Here is a 23400-nt window from a genome sequence, read left to right as displayed (position 1 = left end):
TGCGGCGTTGGACAGATGATTTCTGCATTTTCTTCGGGTTATCACGCACGAATATTTTAGTCGATGTCAATGGAGACAAGTTATCCATCCCTTATCTACCGGGTACCTAGATCTAAACGTCCGTATATAATTCATTTATTTTTAATTATTTTATTTGGAAATCACCAGGCTAGCTCCTTACCAGTATGAAGTCACCAGCGAGTATGACGAACATTTTTTCTACCAAGTCTATTCATTTCTCACTCTTCAAATCTTTTTGACGCATATTATTGTTTTTTTTTTCGGGGTAATACAATCCATGTGTATCACGTGATTGGAAGGTGGCCTATCGCTCGAAAACTCTCTAAAAAAACACGCGTTGGAGAAATCATGTTGATTATTTTTTCGTTTGCCCAAGACACATTTAAGTCTCTCATTAGCATTTAAGTAACCCTTATTACACGCCTTGCACGTTGAATGATTGGGTTAATTAGTTCGCTGTAAAAACAGAATCTTATACTTTCTCGCTTACGCAATGATGAGGTGAAACCGTGGTGCCTATGAGTTTTTCTTGCTCTCTGATATTTTCACCTCATAAGGTCCTAGAGATCTAGCGAGATAAAGCTTGCGATGATGTTATTAAACAAATCTTTGAAATAATGCCAATCCTGCTAAATGGTAGAGAATGATTTGTTATCCATGGCGCCAAAAAAATTATAAAATAATATTCACCAAAGTGATCGGGACAAAATGGATTATTAAGTAATAAAATTAGTCCCAATGGGGTCTAGATTACAGGCAATCTAATTATTACATCAGCTGTCACCAACGGATCAAATACGTTACCAATGGAAGTATTCCACCATAACACTGTAAAATTTTCATTTAAAAATCCGAATGAAACGTTAATCGTTTAGATATATCGAAGTCATTGGTTCGACTCCAGCTTCGGTAGAGGGTAATTTTATTTTACCTCAAATCGACGTAGGAAAATCATGTGCGTAGAAAAGTGAACTTCAATCTTTGAGTTTTCAGTATTGAATCTAATGCATAATATAATAATCGTACGGAAAATGAATTATCAATGTGGTATTTTAATTCTCTAGGTGAAAGAAAGAAGTGGAAAAAATCAACAGTTTTGCTCGTGATTTCTGTTTACGGGCTCATTACAATGTAATTGGAGCTCTATATTTGAAAAAGTTTTATTCATGTTCGTATGGTGACAATATGGTTTTGAGTTCTTTACAATTACTGCTTGTTTATATAGTTAGTAATGGTTGTCGTGCTGTTCTTTGTCGAGGTTGTTTTAGATTTTTAAAATAAAATAATTCCTCTTTCAGTTGAAAATTCATGTGAATTTTCTCAGTCAAAGAATAGTAAGAATTAAATACCGACATCTCTAAGATTACTTTATAAATGAAATCATATTGCATCTTTGTTGATAACCAATAGATGTCTCTGTGCGAAAGACGAAGTGGTCTCTACGGGAATGTGTGAAGGATAAAGAAGAAGACATTGTTTTAATTTTTCCACAAATTCTTACATTCCCATGTATTGTTTAATGTGAACGCTCCATTCGCTATCAGTGGTACCTGCTTCTACTCATTCTGCCTACGTCTTCATAATACCCTGCGAGCCACCTCTAGGGTGTTTCGAGGATGGGTGATCAATCGCCAGCATGCGACAGGATTCCCACATGCACACCACACCGTCGTAAAGGCCGTTTTACGCGGTGTACGTCATTGCGCAGGTTAGAACTGAAATTTTTTTATGTAAAAGTGAGAATGCGACCTCGGAATTAGAGCAGGAGCCACTTCGCCGTCTCACGTCCACGCATTCTCGCGTGCTTTATAGCAATTCACCCCTTTTACACGACACAACTTTGATAGTGCCTTCTCACACGCGTCAGATTGCACAATGAAGTGCTTCGTGTGAAACGGCCTTAAAAATGTTACGCATTCTAACAAATTGTACTCCACATTCATGCATAGGCAAGACTTGCCCACTACTTATAATGGCAATCTGTCATACGATTCGGTATACCCTATGGCCCAGGTCTTCGTAAATGTGTGACTGTTGTTAGCTCCCTTTAATGTCGTCATGGTGGGAAAGTTAAAAGTTTCGTTCCTCGTTCGCCTACGCCTCGATTCTTCCTCCAGTATACACCCTGCTTAGCCTCGGATTCGGTCCTAAATAGTCCATCCGGCGAGGAGGACCTCTCCGAGTTTAAAAACGTGAAAATAAAAGAAGATTCTTTTGTTGATCAATTCGTGGAGGCGTTGGACATTTCGGCTTGGAGACACCTTTTGGGAGACACGCCCCTAACTTTCTCGGACAACGCCACCTCTCTCGGTGTGAAAGCGAAGAGCAATACATAATCCGAGTTGGCCAGCTTAGTCGACCATGCGTAGTGTGCTTAGCCGTGACGTAATTTCTGAAACATTGTAAAAATATGAGTGGAAGGTGTTGACTCATCGCTCTGGTCGCAAGGTGGCCAGTTGCTATGGTAATCATTCAAACTATAACTAAATCCAACGCGCATATGTCGGCTTGATTACATGTGTTAATTAGTTAAGAGTGGCGACTCTACCTCTGTAATTAATGATATTGCCCTGTTTAAATCGCATTTTTGCTAAATTTTAAGAGCTGATGTTAACTATGATATAGTTTTTTTTGTAGGCTGGTTGATAATTCTTAACCTCTCTAGTAATTGGGACTATTTATTAATGATGTTACAGTAAACCTTGATGTAATGTCTGGTTCTTACCCTACGAACAATCATTAGTCCCCACCGGTGTTCTTTTGAATGTAAAAGATTATTTACCAACGTACGTTTTAATTTTTGTTTAATTTCACAGGCATCAAGTAACGGCATAGACGACCAAATTTTATCCGAGGGTTGACGATGTGCCACGAATATTTTCGCCCTTATAAGAACACCCACGCTTGAGATGAATTCGATGCTCTTTTTCTTTTGCTCCAAAGCTGAATGGCGTCGGAATTTGGAAAGTCATCTCCCCTTTCTCCATAGCGGCGAGTTGAATGGAGAGAAACGTAAAAGTTAGATAAAGATGCACTAAATGGATTTTACTCTCTCCGGTCCTAGCTGCTTTCTTACTGGAGGATATCGCGTGGGCGATGGAGTTTTACGATCAGCAGCGGGAGTCGTCGCGTCTCTGTCTGTTTTCTTTCGGGGCGTGGGTCAAGGCGACTCTTGGGTGCGTCAAGGTCGTCATCTCGTCCTCAGCTGCTATCCTGCGACACTTTTTTTAGTATATATATGCCGACTCATGAGGCTATCGGTTCGGGCGATTTGACATAGCGTGTTTTTCCTTCGTAAATATTCGCTTCTTGGGTATCGAGGTGTGATCCATTGTTGCCGCTTACGATGAGTTACTTAATTCAGCGCTTGGAACATTCATTACTCGGATCGTACATGTGGCAACATTCAACTCGTCTGCTGCGTGTTACTTGACGCTATGTTTGAAGTTGTTATAGATTTTACGCTAACTATTTGTAAGTTTTTGAACATTTTCCGCAGTTTCATTTGCTGAATACTTTCGATAGTATTAATTGAAAAAATATTTTTTCGGCATTATCTTGGCCACCAGTTTTTGGTAGTTGTTGATAGCTATGATAAGTGTTTTTTAAGGACTGGTACGTATCTTTTTCCGGAGAGATATCGTAGAGTCTACTTAATTTTAATTTAAAAAACTGTATTTTCGACTGCCTTGCAGACATCATCAGGTTCTATACATTAGTAACTTATAATGACTACTAGCTAGTGCAACACGTGTGGTAGAGTTTGTGAAATTTAAATTGAGTAAACTATACGATGTACTTGTATGTCATTTGGTAAGTATCTGTCAATGTTGAAAGTTACATTGGAATATTCAAATTTTTGTAAAGAATAGTTTGGATAAATTACACTCAAAAAATTGATTTCATTAATAAGTAGTTTAATTTGAGTGAATTCTTCTCAGGTTTCCAACCAAGTTATGGGCCCATAATTCGAGAAGAATGAACTCAAGTCATTCACCGGGAAAAACTCAGATTCTTCAAGTAACTTAATTCTCAACAAGCTAATAACTAAGGAAATTAAGAAAAATTTGTCGAAAATTCAATTGTAATGGGGTAGTTTCCTTCGTCAAAGAAAACGAAAGGCATTGATTGCGATTCATTACTCACCATTCGTGTATTCATAATATACAAGTCATTTGGTTTTATAAATCCCAGTTTAAACGAATGCTAATGGTCAATTTTAACCTCATTTGAAAAAGGCCAGATTGGCGCCCATGCCATGCCACTCCACGTGACGTCACCGGGACGTAAATTCTATACGAGTAGATAGGAGTTTTACATGGTCTGAGAGTACCAATGCATGCATGAGGCACAGAGCTCAGGGAAACATCTCTTAATAATCACCTATTAAAATTGCCAATGGTCGGAAAGTTTCCTTCGTTTGATAGGGTATTAATAATCCTTATTTAAGCCAAGCGCTACCTGCTAGCAGGGTACTCTGCTAGATGCGAGCAGCCTGCATTGTAGCGGCGCTCATAACCTCGCACCAAGGTGGCCTCACACGGCGGCAGCGGGAACCAGAATGACGTCACGGGCTTTTCCCAGCGTTCATACATAGCCGTCGCGTTTTCGCGCTCTTGAAAATTCTCTTTTAATTTAATCGCGAAAAATGGTAATCGTCATTTAAAAATCTTAAAGTGTGAAATACGTAGGTACTCCGGAAGTAATAATCTTTCGATTTAGGCTATTAATAAAAAAATAGGAAACCACCCTATTGCATGGGAGGCCGTAGAGAGTTTGTCAAAGGGGGTAAAACTCCCTTAGCCTCCGGAAATATTTGAGAAGTGCAGTCTCAGTCTTGTGCAGACGGATGGAAGAGCAATTGCGGATACGCCCCTCTGTTCCAGCAGAGCGGGAAAGGAAGGGGGCGGTGGCACGTCTTCATATTCTTTCTCGTCTTGTTAGATATAGCGCAGTATATTTCCCCTGCGGCATTCCCACGCTTCGGTGATAGGCGGTTGCGCATGCCGGCATGTCCCTACACGTTCCCTGATGGTTGGCAGTTTATGCGTCGGTAACCGCGGGAACTTCCTCGGCGAAGCTGGATGCGATACGCAATCGGAACTCCGGCCTGGTATTCTGGTTCTTCGGACGATTCGAAATGATGACGTCACTGTCCTCCGAAATAAAATTGGTTTCTGCTGGAACTAGTCGGTTAATGTTTATGTATCACCTCATTATTTCCCTCTATAAATCTCATTATTTACCCCAAAACCGTTTGATAATAATAATAATAAGCAGCACATGCCTCAAGAGAGTCACCTGGCTTCAGCCTAACTTAAATCGGAGGTTTTATTATTATTATTATTATATAGTACAAGTTACAAGTTGGCTATTTGCCAGGTGGTAACAGGTTATACAAAATAAAAAGAAAAACAAAAATATAGCAAATGAGAAATACATTACCAAAATGAAACTGGAAAGTATTAAAATTCAGTGATATTAATTTTCCAATATTAATCCTCTACACCTCTTTTTGAAAATCCTTACGTTGTTAGGGTAGGGCTTAAACAGTTCTGCAGGGAGTCTATTCCATTCCGTAATCGTCCTGTTAAGGTACGAGAATTTCTTTACATTAGTCCTTTGCGGCCGGCATTTCATCTTGAATTGGTGATCATGCCTACCAATATAGCTGGGGTATTCAATCTTCCTCCGAAGTTCCCCCCATGCCTTTTCCCCTTTCAGTGTGCGGAAGAGTGCGCAAAGCCTATTTATTTTTCTTCTCCGTTCTAGTGTGTCCCATCCCAGTTCTTTCAGCATTTTACCGACACTTTCGGTCTTTTTATGTTTCCCCATGACGTACCTTGCTGCCTTTCTTTGCACCTTCTCGATGGATTCTGTTTGTCCCTTTTCATACGGGTCCCACACTAGTGACGCGTACTCTAAAATCGGCCGGATTAATGTCTTATACGCCTTCTCCTTTGTAGTTCGATCACTTTCCTTAAGATTCCTCATCACCCAATGTAACGTTTTGAACGCCTTTTTTGTTAATTGTTCGACATTTGCCTCCCACCCTAAATCTTTCATTAAATACACCCCTAAGTATTTACATCGGTCACTTTTTGGAATAACCGTCCCTGAATATAAATATTCTCTCCTAGGTCCATTTAGTTTCCTACTAAAAGTTATAAATTTACACTTTTTTACGTTTATGTCCATTCCATTTTTTGACACCCAAACTGTCATTTTATTTATGTCATTTTGAAGCACTTCTCGATCGCTTTCCCTTTCTATTCTCCTGTAAATGATGCAGTCATCTGCGAAAAGCCTAATATGGGAGTTAATGCTATTTGGGAGGTCATTTATATAAATTAAGAATAAAAGCGGTCCAAGGACGCTACCTTGTGGGACACCCGACGTTACTTGTGCTTCTTCGGAGCACATTTCACCCACTTTAACCTTTTGCGTTCGACCCTTCAGGAAATTTTCGACCCAAAAATACAGTCTACTGTCTGTTTGAGGTGGTAATTTTCTCATTTTTTCTAAAAGCCGATTGTGCTCTACTTTGTCGAATGCTTTTGACAGGTCGACAATTATTGCATCCACTTCTATCCCTTCATCCATAGAGTCTGCAATTTCTTGGCAAAAACCCAGTAGTTGCGTTTCGCAGGAGTGCCCCTTTCTATACCCATGTTGAAAATTGAACAACCAGTCGGTGCTCTCCCATAGTTCCCAAAGATAATCAGCAATTATCTTTTCTATTAATTTGCACACTGTTGACGTCAAACTAACCGGTCTGTAGTTTTCAACCAATCCCTTATCTCCTCCTTTAAAGATGGGTGTTACGTATGCTTTTTTCCAATCCTTGGGTAGAACTTTGTTATTTATCGTAGCATTGAATAAATGTTTCACATATTTTGAAATTTCACTGCCTCCCATTTTGAGTAAATCTATTGATATGCCATCTGGCCCAACTGATTTATTCTTCCTCATTTTACTAATTTTTTTACAGATCTCAGAATTCGAAGTTTTAATGCATTTTACATTTGCGTTACATACTACGTTTGTTTCTCTCTGAAAGTCTTGGAAGCTGAGTTCCAAGCCCAAAGTGTCTACTTGCTTTGCTGCATGTGTGAAAACACTTGCGTACCATTTGTTCAGAGCATTTGCCTTCTCCTTGTCGTTAGTGATTAAATTTCCGTCCCCATTTTTCAAAACCGGTATATTTTCTCTGTTGTCCTTTCTTCTTCTAAGATACTTATAAAACCTGTTTCCATTATCTTGTGAGATAATATTTTGTAAAAAAACTTCCTTGGCAATTTTCTTTTCCCTGTTCAATTCTCTGCATAGTTTTCTATAATTTACCATTGAATCACTACTCAAATTGCGTTTTTTGTGACTCGACCTTACCCTTTTTTTTAATAACCTAATTTTGTTGTTGTAGTACTCCGGATCGGTATTTTCTTTGAGAATTCTTATCGGAACAAAAGTACGCAACCCCTCTTCTAGTATATCCTTGAAAGAATCCCAAATTTCCTCAACGTTTTTACCTTTGCTTACCCACCCCAAATATCTACTTCTCAGAAAACTCTGAAATGCATTGGTATCGGCTCGGTTGTATTGCCATACTGTTTTTCTTATCCCTTTGCCACTACACTTTTCCCAGTTTAGCTGAAGACATACAGCTGAGTGGTCACTTATTCCCGGAATAATGTCTACTTCCCTATTCAAGTTGTCTGGTCTCATCAGCATGACGTCTAGGGTGTTCGCCCCTCGGGTGGGTTTGTCTACAACCTGCACAAAGCCCTCTTCTTTTATGAGACGATTAGCAGTTTCCTGCGCCCTCCTTCCCCCGACCGTGGCCACGTCGTTTGACCATTCAATTCCCGGAAGGTTTAAATCCCCTGCTATCAGAGTATAATCCGATGGACTTTCCGAGCATACCTCCGCTAAAACGTCCATTGCATGCATTCCTTCGTTGGGACTTCTGTACAAGGCAATAATTTTAAAATTTTTCTTTTCGTTTCCACTCTTTAGTTTTACGCACATCATTTCACAATCATCCCTTACCCATTCCTGAGTGCTAATTAACTTTTTGTTTACACAAATAAATATCCCTCCTCCACGACTATTCCTGTCCCTTCTATATGTCGTAAAATCTCTTGGAAATATCTCGTTTGACATGATATGATCACCAAGCCAAGATTCCGTACCGACCACAATGTCGGGATTACATGCATCGACCAACGTTTCAAATTCCCTAACCTTATTTAGAATGCTTCGACAATTAACCTGCAAAATTGCTAAGCCCTTACCTGCATCTCCAAGACATTTTCCACCTCCTTCACACGTTAGAAGTTTGGAATCTTGGTGCTGTGAAGTATTGGGGATAGTGACATTTCTCGCCGATGTGCTGCACCTTAGCGTATTTACATCGCTGTAGAACTCTCCTATTTGTTCAACACCTCCTGATAACGTCTCTATTACGTCTGTATCACTTGCACTACTGCACCTTAGTGTATTTCCTTTCCCAGTATCCATATAGGGACCTTCACTCCCGTCTGAAACGGACTCACTCATTTCATTAAAATATTTTTTCCCTGTACCTTCCAATTCACCCTTCACAATAACTTTCCCACCGTGATCAACATTATGATCATCACCACCAAGTCCCTTCTTTAGTTTCCCGACAAATACATTTCCACAACATCACAAATTAGTTTTCCAAACTTCTGCGATCCTGATCTATTTAAATGCAACCCATCTCTTCCACGGTCGATCGACTTTACCCAACAGTTCGGATCCACAAAGAACATCCCCTTCATTTTGCAAACCCAATCAAAACCTTCGTTTATATAATCTATGATTCTGTCCGGCACATCTCGCCTTCTCAGAATCCCACTTATGATTATTTTTGCCGAACTGAAAGCCGTTCTAGCAGCTGTGCACATATCCCATACCCACCCCACCACGTGGTCACTTGTTCTAGCCCTTTTCACGTCATTTGTCCCAACGTGAATGACCACCACTTCGTCATTGTCACCATTAGTCTTCTCTTCGGTCTTCATTCTTCCAATGATCCTCTCAAGACCTTCTGTTCTCACACCAGGGAAACAATCGACCACATACCCTTTAAGCCTCGGTATCTCCGCAGCATGCCTCAGTAGTGAGTCCCCCATAATTCGAACCCTTGGGGTGCCCTTCCTTACTGCACTTCCAGGAAGGACTCCACCCATCTGTGGGCCAGCAAGCGCTTCCTTCCCCTCCTCCGCCACTTCTTCCGGAGGCCTTCCATTCTCGTCCTTCTTCCCAACTTCGGGTGTTTCTGCTCCCTCAACCGCTTTCTGTGTCGCCCTAACTGCTTGCCTGCATTGACTCCGCTCGGAAGTCACTGCCTCGCGCACATTCGAAGAAACCTCAACACCAATGCTCCTAGAATTGCAACTAATACAACATTCCTTCTGATGAAGTTTAATTCCCAAAACTTCATTTTCCGCACTCAGCGCTTCCATTTGGGAGGAAAGCCTAGATATCTCCTCCTTCAGACTCTTAATAATCCTTTCCTTCTCCTTCAGTTGCAACATATCTGACTCCGAATTACATCGAAAACACTGCCATTTTTCTTTAATGCAGTCCTCAATCGCACATCTGGAACACTTAAAATGGAACCATTTCCCGCACTTCCCACATTGCACGCCATTTCTCAGCTTTTTCTTGCACTCGGAGCACTTCAAAACTGTGACCTTACTCCCCTCCCTGACCATGGTCAACGGTTCAATTTCCACTTAGGGAGCTACGGTAAGGGACGTCCTCTCTCCTCGAGGACTGGACAGAGACTGAATGTCTATGGTGATTTAATTGTAAAGACTTAAAAGAGTTAGTGCAGAGATGGATGTAACCTGTTATTGTCATGATACTTATTGAAGAAAGTTTCTCCGCTTTGATGAAATTTTCATTAAATCCATTCCCGCTGTTTTTTTCCTTCAGCTCAGCCTCTACGAAAGGCTGTTGCTATCAGGAGTTGGGAGTTCCAAATTTTTTTAGCCTTTCCCATTAATCCACATTCATGAACATCCTCATGTCAATTATGATTTTCAATCTCTATTCGAAGGGGTAATTAAACATTTTTGGAAGAGAAATCAGCAGTTTATTGCGCTGTCCTGTTCAGGGAAAATATTATATACATGCCCTTGAGGTGGCACATGTAGATTCATTAGATGTGGCTATTGCATTATGTAGATTTATATAGAGGAACAAGAGGTCTGGAACCAAATCTAATACATTTTTTTGGTAGGTTAGATCTCAAATCCTCTGGGATCGTCCGACGAGCACTTTGACTTGTGGGCAGTTGGAAAATCTTGGCAATCGTTATATTGAATTGGATTCGGTTTCGCCTGTAGTATATCATTTTGGCATTTTCTCCATGGGATTTTGATTTAAGTGTAAGGAAGGCACTCCCATCATGGGCGGAGACAGGCGTGTTACGGATGGCTGAAGGCGTTTTCCCTATTCCTGCCTGTCTAGATAAAGAACGTTCTCTTCTGGTTGGTAGACCGTGGATTCTTATTCCTTCTTGTGTTTCTGTTGCGAATCTCTATCCTCGGGAAGATGGAGTGAGAGTCAGTTGGCTGTAGTGGGCGTTAGTCTTTCTCACGAAAGGAGGAGAACAAAGAAAAATACAGAACTTTGAGGGCGCTGCAAGCGAGCTGATATCAGAGTCCTCTACATTGCACTCTCGACACTACTCCGTCACCCTGTGAAGTCCTACGCATGCGCTACCACTATCGGAAAAGCGGTTTCTCTCATTGTTAAGGCCTTTTTACATGAGGCACGTAATTGCGCAGGATATAACTGCATTAATTTTTAAAATGGCGTGGAATTGCGCGAATGCATGAGCAAAGTTAGAACAGGGGCTATTTTGCCACCTCACGTCCACGCATTCTCCTATGTGTTCTAGAGATTCACTGCTTTACACGACGCAATTTTGATTGCGCCGTGTAGTAGGCTTTACGCTGTTGAGGCGTTACCATTATGACAAATCTATTGAATGGCGTCGTCGATCTGCGTTGTCTGCGGTCAGTTGGCTAACTACTTGATTTGTTTTACTGGTTTTAATGCTGCTTATCTCGATTAGAAATTTCATTTCTGTAAACTTTAATACTACAAATAAGGATATTTATGTCAGGATTTTGATATAATCCATTGTCTCAGAAATTGTACCAATTATCGTTTAATATGTTATAAATATCATTTGTTTCCACAAAACCAGTACCGGTACTTTTTCATACCTAAGAAAATAGGCGGAAAAGATAGGTAATGTAGATTTTGAGAAAACCACGCTATTCAGCAACTTTTTTTTAAAGAAGCCAGTAGGATTACTGACGAAGCTGACGTCAATAAAGACTTTCTAAGGCTGCTGTCAAACCGAAAAGATTGAGAGTCCAGAGTTTTGATGCTGCTTATCTCGATAAGAAAGGTTAAATTTAATATTACTAAGAAGGAGATGTATTTCAGGATTTTGATAAAATCTATTATTTTGGAAACAATACCAGCGATCGTTTAACATGCGATAAATGTAGTACGCTTGTATAGAATCAGTGCCGTTACTTTTTCATGGTAAAGAAAAAAGGCGTGAAAGTAGGGTTATGTTGATTTTGAGAAAACTGTCTTTCAGCAACGTTTTCGTAGAGATGCCATTGGAGTTACTGACATAGCTTTCGTCAATGCTCTATGCACGGTTAATGTCGAAGAGATGGAGAATTATCCAGTGAATACATTCGTGCGAGAGCGCGTGGATTCTAAATTCCTCCGTGTTTCTGTTGCGGATCTATTATCTTGAGGAGGAGAGGGAGTCTGCCGTGGGTTTGGAGTCTGTTTCCAAGGAGTTTAGAGGAGAAACTCGTTTCCTCCGCACGTTTTTCTCTTCTCATCCCACGCCTCTTAAATAGACCAAGCAGTCCATCCTCTTCTCTCCTACTCCCCACGCGCACTTAAGACTTCTTCTGTTTTCCATTCTCCCTCGAGTCTTCCACGGAGGCGCGAACTATTTAGGTCTACGTCGTGACCGACCGCGTCGCTCATTTGTTTTGTGTGCTGCCTATTATGCTCCCCGTGCACAGTCCTTCTCGCTGTTGCATTGTTTCATCTGCGCTCTCTTTTTATCCCTTGTTCACACTACATCTACACATTACCCTTCAAGCGTCCTCAAAGGGCGTGTGGCTGAGAAGTTAGGTTGCCCACTAAAATCTCAAACTTATGGCTAAGTTTTATAAACATAAACAATTCATCAGGGCCTCCTTGGCTTTATAAATCTAAGTACGCATAAAAAAGGATGTCTGTTTGTCTGTCCGCAATGCGTTTTCATACGCCTGCACGGATTGCGACGTAAGTTAGTGCGTAAGAGCATCTCATGATCCACAACCCCGTAGTGCTACTTTCGGTTGCGTCCGACGCTTCCTTTGCGTCGTTTTCTCATTGCCGTTTGTTACGTCACGTCATACAACTTCTGTGATTGAACATCCTGCAGGGTAGGCATACGTATTGACAAATTCATAGAGGAAACAAAAATCATGCCACATGACCATGGATTCCATGTTTCAACATTCCCACTTTTCTGGGTATCATCCTTTCCGAGCAACGCCTGGCCTAATAGTTTAGTATAAAAGAAACGACTAATATAAATGATTATCTTAACGACGAAGCCTAATATAAATGATGACATTACCATTTACGGTCGCGTCAGCACATGCATTACGATTATGGGGGTGTTACGCTCAGAGTAAACTTGTACAACATGTATATTCGTAACCGACTTCGGCGAATGGAACTTACTAAGATTAACATTTGAAAACCTAAATCCGAACTTAAAACTTATTATCCGATGTTTCCGTATGTTCCAGCCGTATTACTTTAAATACGTTAGTCTAAACCTTCCTTTCCGTGATATTTTTAATCAAAATTAGGTATACCTTGTTGGTTAATTGGTATCCTTTCAGCAAAAGGAGCGTCGGGGTAGAGAAGCTTGTGCTCATATTCTGGGTGTACAGTTTGCTTCTACCTCTACTTACTACGCTTCAAGCCGCCCTAATAGGCGTTGGGGGGTGATAGGACACCAGTCGATTACGAAAAAGAGTGGAAATATAAAAAAAGTAAAGGATATGCGCCTACTGTGTTTCACCTAGCATTTGTTAAGGCTCATTATTCATCGCAGAAAAAACTAGCTCCTATTCCTATCCCTTCGGCAAAATAACTCTTTCTTAATTTATCGTTCTGGTCTAGTCTAGGAGCAAAGTGAGGTCCTAAGATGATGTTCTCGGCTCTGGCAGTCTTCCTTGGATGCGCAATCTATCTAGATCCACGTCGTGACCAACTGGGTCGTTCATTTGTTGGTGGGCGTGGCCTATTGTGCTTCTCAAGCGCGAGCCTTCTCGCTATTGTGGGCTGTGGCGTCTCTCAGCCTCTCTCGCGAGTTTCGTTTAAAAGGCGCTTATCCCCAACTCGATTGGTCTTTTGTGGTGACGGATTACTCAATTAAAACTTTTAGTATCACCTCCAAAATTTTATGCTGTATTTAGTAGATCCATATCAACATTTAACTCTGTCGCCAGTTTTTTTTTTAATTTCACCTGAATTTATCTCATATGCTCTTTTATAGTCTATAAAATAATAAATTCAATTAAGGTTATAATTGTTTATGGTAAAGAGTGATTCATGTGTCTTTATGACCACTTTTGTATATGCTTAGTTTATTTTCTGTTTTTAAGTTCATTTGTTGTTTGTTTTGTTTATTTGTGAGCATGTTTGTTTTGATTTTAATTTATTTTATTTCTTTCTTTGAGACGATGCTATGGAGATAAAAGATAAATAATGAATTGTTAAGGAGAGAGCCATCTTGAAGTGGATGTAAAAAATAGGATTGAGAATAAAAAAGTGTCAAGTTATATTTACATTGAATTTAATCGCTGTGCTACGTTAAGAGTTCGAGATTGGCTTCTCGAAAAATAAGAAACGTTTAAAACTGAGGAAATTAAGATTTTTCTCATTATATTCGTGAAGAACTCAAAAAAATTATTTCTCATCCATTCGATAGACAGCGCTTTTCATTGTATATACCAATAATTAAGCGCCACGAATGGCTTCTATTTCGTTATTTCCACCATAATGTCCAACAACGGAAATATTTGTTTAGTTTTTAAACCGATTTCAAAGAAACATTTGAATAACTATCTGCAATAGGTATGTATCATAACACGGAACACGTCTGACCGTGGCGGCTGTCACAGACAAAGTAAACTTTTAAACTATGTATACTAAAATTTTTAAAATAATAATTCAGGGCATGCATATCACCATACTAAAAAAAATTGACAATGACACTGTTCAACTCGCCAAAAAATTACAAATTTAGTTCCCGTTATTTTCTGAACACATCTCGTATTTTTAGTAGTTTATGAAATGCAGATATAATTATTGTTGCTTTGCACAGTGATATACTTATTGGTCAATCGATATATTTTTGTGCATCGCATCTCCATAGTTTTTCATTTTGCCGAAAAAAATTAATGCAATTCATACTCTAAAATTAAGTAACTCAAAACTATCTTCCTTGGCGAAACCGAAGAAACATCTTCATCTGTTATTTATTGCATTATTTGAGCTTGTATTCGTAGAATGATACTCGATAGAATTTACCTGATATTTTTCTGCTTTCAACGGTCTCAGCAGTAAATAAATTATATCTTTTTAAGATGGTAGAATGGTTTTTTTTATTGGCGCGAGTACCGCCGGAAACGTGTGGGAGTTAATAGCGGTCCTTTTCTAGGAAGCATCTTGGTGTAATAACCCTCCTTTGCGTAGAAAATATTTCTCTCCCCTAGGCGCGACTCAGGGGTCCAGGAAATTGTTTCCCAAAATTGAAATCTGAACTCTTTTTTTACTTCTATTACGGGACTAGCTCGGGGGAAGTAGCCATGGTGATTCGGGGAGGAAATTGAGACCATAATTCCCAGCGGTGAAAGAGACAAGTGCCTTGCTCAACCTTTTCCGGAGGCTCCCGGAATCACCGCTTGTACACGGGGTAGTGAGAAAAGCTATAAATGAGGGGTTTATTTTTGTGCGATGTCCTGATTGCTTGTGAATTTCCCGTAGTGCTGTTCTTTTTCCACGATTTATCTCTATGTACTCGCTTACAATACAATACAATACTTATACAATATTCAACTGTCAGACATTTGAAATTTTATTTCCCTTGCCCTTTAATTTATTAATTAAACTAGCTGACCCGGCGAACTTCGTACCACCTAACATTCAATGAACTTATAGTTTAGTTGCACCATTTATAAATAAAGAGTGGCTGTATCGTTTTAATCATATTCGATTTATTATTAGTTAAATGAGAAAATATTGATGAAATAAAAATTATACGCATTCAGTTGTTGGCTATTTGTGTTATTAACCGTAAAAAATGTCTGTTTGGAAAAAATGCACTGCGTAAACGTGCTGCATGCGTAAACGCACCACGGTGCGCCCTACACATTCGGGTTTAATGTCTTGCGTCAAGCGCCTTCTGATAATCAACAGTTTTTGTTTTGTTATCAGGCGTAAGATAAAGCGAATGAAGCTAAATAAAAATAGCGAAGCGAAGCAGGGACTCAGCGAGGGGAGTTTTTGGGGGTTAAAACCCCCCAAAAGCTCAGAGAATTTTTTTATAAAACATTTGGTTATTAATATTAGGGGGACGGATGAGTCACAAAATATTTCACTGTTCACACAGCCGCAAAACCTACCATTTTGAACCTTTAATCCTTTCTGGGGAGGGCCCCCACACCTCTAGCTTACCTTGGCGAGTTTTCTATACCCTACAGACCCGCCAGTATTAGCTGCGCCTATCCTTAATTCCTAGCTGCGCCCTTGAAGCGAAGGAAGAAATACAGCGGATGGATTACCGACTCGTAAACATACCACCTATTATTTACCATGAAAAAATCATGGGTTTTCACTGACACATGAGGACAAACATCACAAAAACTGAAAGACTGACCATGCGATTTGTTAATCGTTATCACGAATGCAACACGCATTGGAAATTGAATACGTTTAAGCTCAAAAGGGCATATTGGCAACAGGAATCAAAGTAGCTGACATCTGGTGGCCAATTTCAGAAATGAGACATGGAGGATCGGCCGGTTTGTTTACTAATGCTACAGCCTAGCGGTGTGCGAAACGGATGTGTTTTCAGCAATTTTGTGAAGCGAATACTGATGTATATGGTAAATCTCAGTTGTGAATAATGGATGAAGTAATTTTCTCCACATCTGACGTTTTGGAGTTCAATAGAGACATCAAGAGGTCCCTCGTTGAGGGCTATGAGGTGGAATGCTGTAACCTGTCATGGTTGAAGCACTGTTGGAGTATTTGGTTCTTGCAATGGGCTTTAGCATACAAACAAGCGTTATTAATGGCATGTCACACGAGATAAAAGCTTTTCAGAAGAAAATTGACGCTTCTTTTTCCGTTTTCGTGTGTATTGTTTGACGATTTTATCCACCATCATTACAAGAGATATATCATTATTAAAATCATCAAACAATATGATAGGCATCTACTCACATAAGCCATCCGTTCTCAATAATCTATTCTTCTTAAGGGAATTCGACGTCGGTGTGGTCGTGCGTGGAATTCCCCTTGCATTGGCGTTTTGACTGCTATGTGGAGTCACTCGACTCTCACCGGCTAGCGAGGATCGATGGGGAAGTGGCGAGACGGGTCGCGCGAGGGTCTCCGTGCCTCGGCCCCGGAATTTTGGCCATTTGGGCTAAGCGACTCGAGAAATCCTTTAACCCAACGAAGCACGCAGGCCTTAGAAACGTCGGGGTTTCGCACCGCATCGTATTCGGAAGAGCAGGGCCTAGTTATTGAATGAGAAAGGGACAGATGTTTTAAGGGCCGACCCGGTTTTGACCCGCCCCCGGGCGGAAGATGTCCCGGCGATCGTGGGGGGGATCGCCTGCGAAAAGTTTGTGCGACTTTGGGAGAAATTACTTGTCTCAAGCAGACTTAGTCCCGGCAATTGGTGGGTAGTCGGCCGGGAATATTCATATAATTCTCAGTTGTCGCGATTCGAATCATTTCCCCAACCTTAACTTTCCTGGCTTATTGGATATCTGAAAATTCATTGATAGTTATTGCAAGTTTGTTCAACCTTCTTTCCGTCTGCATCTCATCCTCTGACACCTCCATACTTACGCGAACAATTTTTAAGTAGGCATTAAATGATACAATGAAGGTGTCATGCCTTCATATGTTTCTCTATGACCCATTCTTGTTTTTTCTTAAATAAAACTAGCATGCTAGCTCACTCTTGCCCATTCTCATGACGTGCTCCCACTTCTTTCCCAAATTAGGGGTGTTGCGGAATCTATGTAGAGAGATAGCTTTTGTCTCACACTGGTCGGTGCAATCATAAACACCGCACAATTTGTTGCTCATGAACTTTTCCTTATAAGTTTTTCATCATAATCCCATTGATATTCGGCTAAACGGTATAGTGCTGGCCGGCTAACGTTTCACACGAACAAGCGTACTAATGCATCCGATCCTCAATATTCGGCCATGACACCTAATTTAGTGCTGTCACCTGGATTCCCTTCCAGATGCAATTGTCAATAAGAACAATGACGCTTTCAATAAGAACATAAAACTCGGGTATTCGCAGGTTATCGTTCCACACAAACAAACGTACTAAAGTGGGCGATCCTCCCTATTCGGCCATGACACCTAACTTAGTGCTGCCACCTGGATTTCCTTCCATTTGCCAATAAGTTGGGATCAGTGAATCTTCGGATTGAGAACTTCCTCATCTTTGAATTTTCCTTTGAGTATAGTGGCGTGAATCACTTTCATTATCAGTTTTTTAAATGACCAAACACGTTCCGTTGGATAGTTTTGGTTGGTTTAGGTTTCGAAGACCATGAACACAAATCCTACCTTTAGCTGTAAATCGTGCCGTGGAAAGACAGGCGCGTCCAAGGACTTTAAATATTCAGATAGATAGTTGGTGACTTCGTCTTCGTTTATTACAAAGTTAAAAGATTTGAATTCATGCAGAGTACACGGACATTACTGATAATCAACAATTGCTTGGAGATTTGTTTACACACACGGTAGTTATGTGTTTGTTGACAACTCAATTCGAGCTGAGGTTACCTCTAATTCAATTATTTTAATATTACTTTAATATTTTTAACATGTTTGAACATTTAATTTTTTTTAATATTGTTAAAAATATCAGTCAATATTTTGTAAAAACGAAAACAAATCTTATTTTTTTGACCGTCTTAACAATGAACTCCTAAAAACATATCTCTAAGATAAAGTTGAATTTTTTTTGTGAACTTTTCCTATTTTTTAATGCCCTATGTGTTATCCGGGGCTGAGACGAATCCAAAGAGGCTAATGTCATTAAAATCGGTGCAGCCGTTCTCGAGTTATAAGTGTTCTAACTAACACGATTTTCGACTTTCTTTAGATTTTCAAAAGAAATTATATTTTTAAACTATCTCAATAGATGGCTTTAGTTACAATTTCTTAGGCAGATATTTCATTAACAGCTGCAGTTAAATCGTTTATTTGATTTACCACTAAGAAGTATAATATAAAAATAAATAAAAAAGATGAAAGGACACGTTTTCCAAATCAATATAAAATGCACTAAACGGTAAGAAACTGTGAGAATGAAGCGATGGGCACTAATTTGGTTAAAATATTGTATGTATTGTTACCTGGCCACAATTGCATGGCAACGCTGCTAAAAGTTGTTCTCTATCTTTAAAATAAAAAGAAATGAAAACACATTGCGTGCCAATCCTTACTCGCCTATTAGGCTCCTCTACACTCATTTCTAATGCTCTACAAGAAATAAAACTCCGCGATACTATTCAAACAAAGCACACCGATTTCATCACATTTGAATATCATCATCTGTATATCATTTGTATATAATTTTCATCACATAATTTGTATTTTGTTTCTTGTTATATATTATATATTACCTTGTTGTTGCGCCACTGTAAATTGGCAATAATTGCTGTATGTGGGCTTTTTAAATAAATAAAATAAATACATGTGAAGACTTTGAGAAATTGCTCAGTGCAACACTCTCTTTGAACACTCAAGTTTTTTTTCCAAAATTGACGAAGTTTCAGAGTGCCTGCATAAATTCTCAATTTTCCCTTCTCAGAGAAATTGCAACTCCATTATGAGGATGGAAACGGGCACACATGGGACGAATTGTGTAACATTTTATTAAGAGAAAATGTCTTTACTCTTTGGAAGACATTATATCAAAAATCAGCAGTAGATAAAAGGAAGTGAAACTGTACTGGAATAAAAAACAAATGAACACCGATTAAATCACATTTAAACTGTGCAGAATACCAGAAATTGCTCAGTTCAACACTCTATTTGCACACACATTCTTTTAATCGTATGAACGAGGTTCCAGACTGTCTAAATCAATTCTCATTGTTCCCATTTCAGAGCAATTAGGGTGGTTTCCTATTTTCTTATTGCCTAAATCAAAAGATTATTGCTCCTGGAGTACGTGTTTCACGTTTTTAGATTTTAAAAGTGCAATATCTATTTTTCGCGATTAAATGAAAAGTGAAAATTTTCAAGCCCGCGAAAACGCGACGGCTAAGTATGAATGTAGGGAAAAGCCCGTGTGACGTCTGCCTGCTGCTGTGTGAGGCCACCTGGGTGCGAGGCTATGAACGCCGCTACGAGGCAGGCTGCTTGCTGCCGACCATGGCGGTAGCGTAGAGTACCCTGCTAGCAGGTAGCGCTTGCATTAAATAAGGATTATTGTTACCCTTTCAAGCCAAGGAAACTTTCCGACCTTAGGCAATTTAAATGGGTGATTATTATTAGATGTTTCCATGAGCTCGGTGCCTCATGCATGCATTGGTTATCTCAGACGATGTAAAACTCCTATCTACTCGTATAGAATCTAGGTTCCTGTGACGTCACGTGGAGTGGCATCGCGTGGCCGCCTTTTTCAAATGAGGTTTAAAATTGACCAATAACATTCGCCTAAACTGGGATTTCTAATACCAAATAATTTGTTTGCTATGAATACACTAATGGTGGGTAACTAATCGCAATCATTGCCTTTCGTTTTCTTTGGTGAAGAAAACTACCCTATCGTGTAACCGTTGAAGAAAAAATGTCTTTACTTTTTGGAAGACATTATATCAACAAAACAGCAGTAGATAAAGGGAAGTAAAACTCAACTGGAAAAATAAACAAATGAACACTGATTAAATCACATTTGAACTGTGCAGAATACGAGAAATTGCTCAGTTTAACACTCTTTGTACACATACTTTTTTATTCGTATGAAAGAGGTTCCAGACTGCCTGAATCAATTCTGTGTTCTCTTTTCAGAGCAATTGCAACTTCGTACTATCCCTCAACGTCCGGCGGCTACAGAGTTCGTCGCAATGACTTGATTGAATCAATTCGCTAAAGATCCTTCCTCAGTGCTTTTGCAGCTGTGCAGACAATGCCGCGGCAACCGTCACCGGCTGAGAGTTCGTAACAGTCGATGGCTTTCATATTTCTGCCCCATATGGCTTGGATAACTTCGTCTCGTCGCATGAATGAACTACGTTCATCGAACACAATCGGATCGGAGCAGCGAGCGTTGGCGAGTTCTCTGAGAGAAATCGTTCGGTTGTAATCCGAACGACTTGATCCCGCTTTGTGAGCGAAGGAAGCCAGTCTGAGGGGAGGAGGTTAGACGTACGTGCGTCCCCCAGTGAATGGCGATTTAAAAGGCTCAACGAGATGAGTGATAAGTCCGCGACGACATGACCGGGGGGATTAATCGGGAACTGAGCGTGTAATGCGATCGGGTAATGTGCGCTCGATATCCGAACTACTCGGGGAAAGCTAGCTAGTGGTGTGGGTATAGATTAGCAGACGTAACACACGTCACCACTTGCATAAATTATGAAAGAGAAGTGTGAGTTTTGATTGGAATTCTGCCTGCAAGCGGCGCCGTAAAGTAACTTGTTTTAAGGTATCACGAAGTTCGTAACGCGATGGATTTCATATTTCTGCCCCGTATGACTTTGATATCTCGTTGAAAAGTTTATAGGGTATACAGCTGTTTAAAGTGATGAGGTTTGTGTTGGGAATGTAAACATGATTTGTTGTCATGAGAATAATAAATAATTATTGTTGTTGAAGGATTCAAACGGATATGAGACATAACTCCATTTTTAAGCAAAATTATTTATGTTTAAAGTATTAAAATGGATGTCAGATAAAATTGCTATTTCTAGGTAAAAATAGAAAAATATTCCACAGCAGGAGGAAACCATACTCTTCTATCTGGATTCCATTCGTTTGCAGCGCCGTAAAATAACTTGGTTTTGTAGAAGTTTTAAGGCTGAAAGTGAATACTGCTTTTAAAGGTGATAAGATTTTTTTTGGTCATATAAATATTTTTTGCTGTCATGAGGAAGAATAAGTAAACATTGTTGTTTGAAGCATTCAAACGGACATGGGACATCACTTTATTTTCTATGCATAAAATGTTGTTTAAAGCATTAAAGCAGGCGTGAGTCAAAATTACTTTTTTTATAAAAATAGAGTAATTCACCATACAGTTCAAGGCAAGGTAATGAGAGCTTACTCGGCGGAAAGCGCATTTGCTGATCATGGTTTCTCATTGTTTGTCTCTTAACGCTGTCGGTGATGAGATGAAGACTTAGTTTATCCCTAGTAAAAAATGGGACTGTGTGCTGTGCACTGTATGTGATTGTGAGTTTGTAGAGAAATTGTGAGTTATGGCGTTGATGTCAGGAAAAAACAGAATTAAAAAAAAAACTTATGGCTGTTCCCACATTCAGCATCCTTTATCGTTTATTCCCAAAAATGAAACACATCTAGCAATGATAGCCACTGTCTGGATTGCTTGTTGGGAAACGCTTTCAAATGGATGAAGCCCCACGTATCACCCGCTCAGACGATAAGCCAGGGAAATAATGGAACCAGTGGATTAAAAAAGCGCGAGGTAAAAAAATGTATAAACATGTGCGGGTAATAACACGCGCAATCACACCTGGGTCTAGAGAAACCGTACTCCTCGGAAACCAGTCCAGCTTTTTTTTTTAGTCTTCCATCACCGGAAGTATCCAGGTGTTTGTCCGTTTTTCCAGCAGTCCTCAACAGTCCATTTGAGTGCGACATGACTAATTTCGGATAGCGAAATAGGCGCACAGTCAAAATTTATGTTCATTTGACCGTGCGAGGCGAAATAGTATCGGTAATGCTTACATTTCACGTAAGTTATCCCTTTTTTTAAAATAATCATCATTTATAGTATCGCAGTCCTAGGATCTCAAAATGGGTGTGATTTCGCAATCTTATTGCTGATACTCGCTCTAAGCTCTCGTTTAATTAAGCTCAAATAATGTTTCCGACAATTACAATCGCACATTTTCCTCCAATAATAATTATTTAATGCCCTTAAAATCCGGTGTATTACATAAAAGTCGAAAAGGCTGGATATCCAAGATAAACAGTTTTCATGGTAACTGCAATAGTGTATCAAAAATAAATGTTTGCGTTGTCATGACTCAGTAACTTAGGAGTTGTGACCTCATGTTAATGGACAAAAATGCTTAAAATTGTCCCCCCCAACCACATCCTTAAATATTGCTGATTCATCGTGTTAAGGCCGTTTTACACAGGGCACGTACTTGCACAATCTGACGTGTGTACGAAGGCGCAGTCAAAATTGCGTCGTGTGAAGCGGTGAATTGTTAGAACGCATGCGAGAATGCATGGACGTGAGATGGCAAAATAGCCCCTGTTCTAATTTCGTTCATACATTCGTGCAATTTCACGCCATTTTAGTTATTAATGCGGTTCTAACCTGTGCAATTCCGTGCCCACTGTTAAACGGCCTCAACACCCTGTATACTAGGGTGGATCGGAAAAAATCGAATTCATCTGGCCCCGTAAAAAAAATTTGTAGGACTCATCAAAAATCCTCTAGGTGAACCCCTGACCCTCGCTCAAATGCAATTTAGGGTGAGAGGGTCAAAATTCAAAACATTTAATATGGTTTATGGTTATTCCCTATAGATTTTGCTGAATTACTGTTCGTATAGGGCAAATATTTCGTGAATTTTGACGTGTATCCCACCATTTAGCCGCAAAATGCCTAATTTCATGAATTGACGAAGAAAATTTTTGATACTATTTTTCCATACAAGATTTGAAGATGTCCTTAAAGGACAGCAACTATTTTTAACTGAGAATTTTTCCGATCCGCCCTACTGTATCCTTTTTTCATTTCCCAGAGCAGGTAGAGCAGTGATTATTCAACGC

General features: G+C 39.8%; 1 protein-coding gene across 4 annotated transcripts in view; it reads left to right on the top strand.

The window, feature by feature from the left end:
- The window catches only part of LOC124157408, an 872201-nt gene that overhangs the window by 265412 nt on the left and 583389 nt on the right, over positions 1 to 23400 (top strand). The gene's annotated exons all lie outside the window — the stretch shown is intronic.

The sequence above is a fragment of the Ischnura elegans genome, chromosome 4 (genome assembly GCF_921293095.1).
Source record: "Ischnura elegans chromosome 4, ioIscEleg1.1, whole genome shotgun sequence".
Classification (NCBI taxonomy): domain Eukaryota; kingdom Metazoa; phylum Arthropoda; class Insecta; order Odonata; family Coenagrionidae; genus Ischnura; species Ischnura elegans.
The sequence above is the reverse complement of the archived record's forward strand: the minus strand, read 5'-3'. Positions and strand labels throughout refer to the sequence as shown.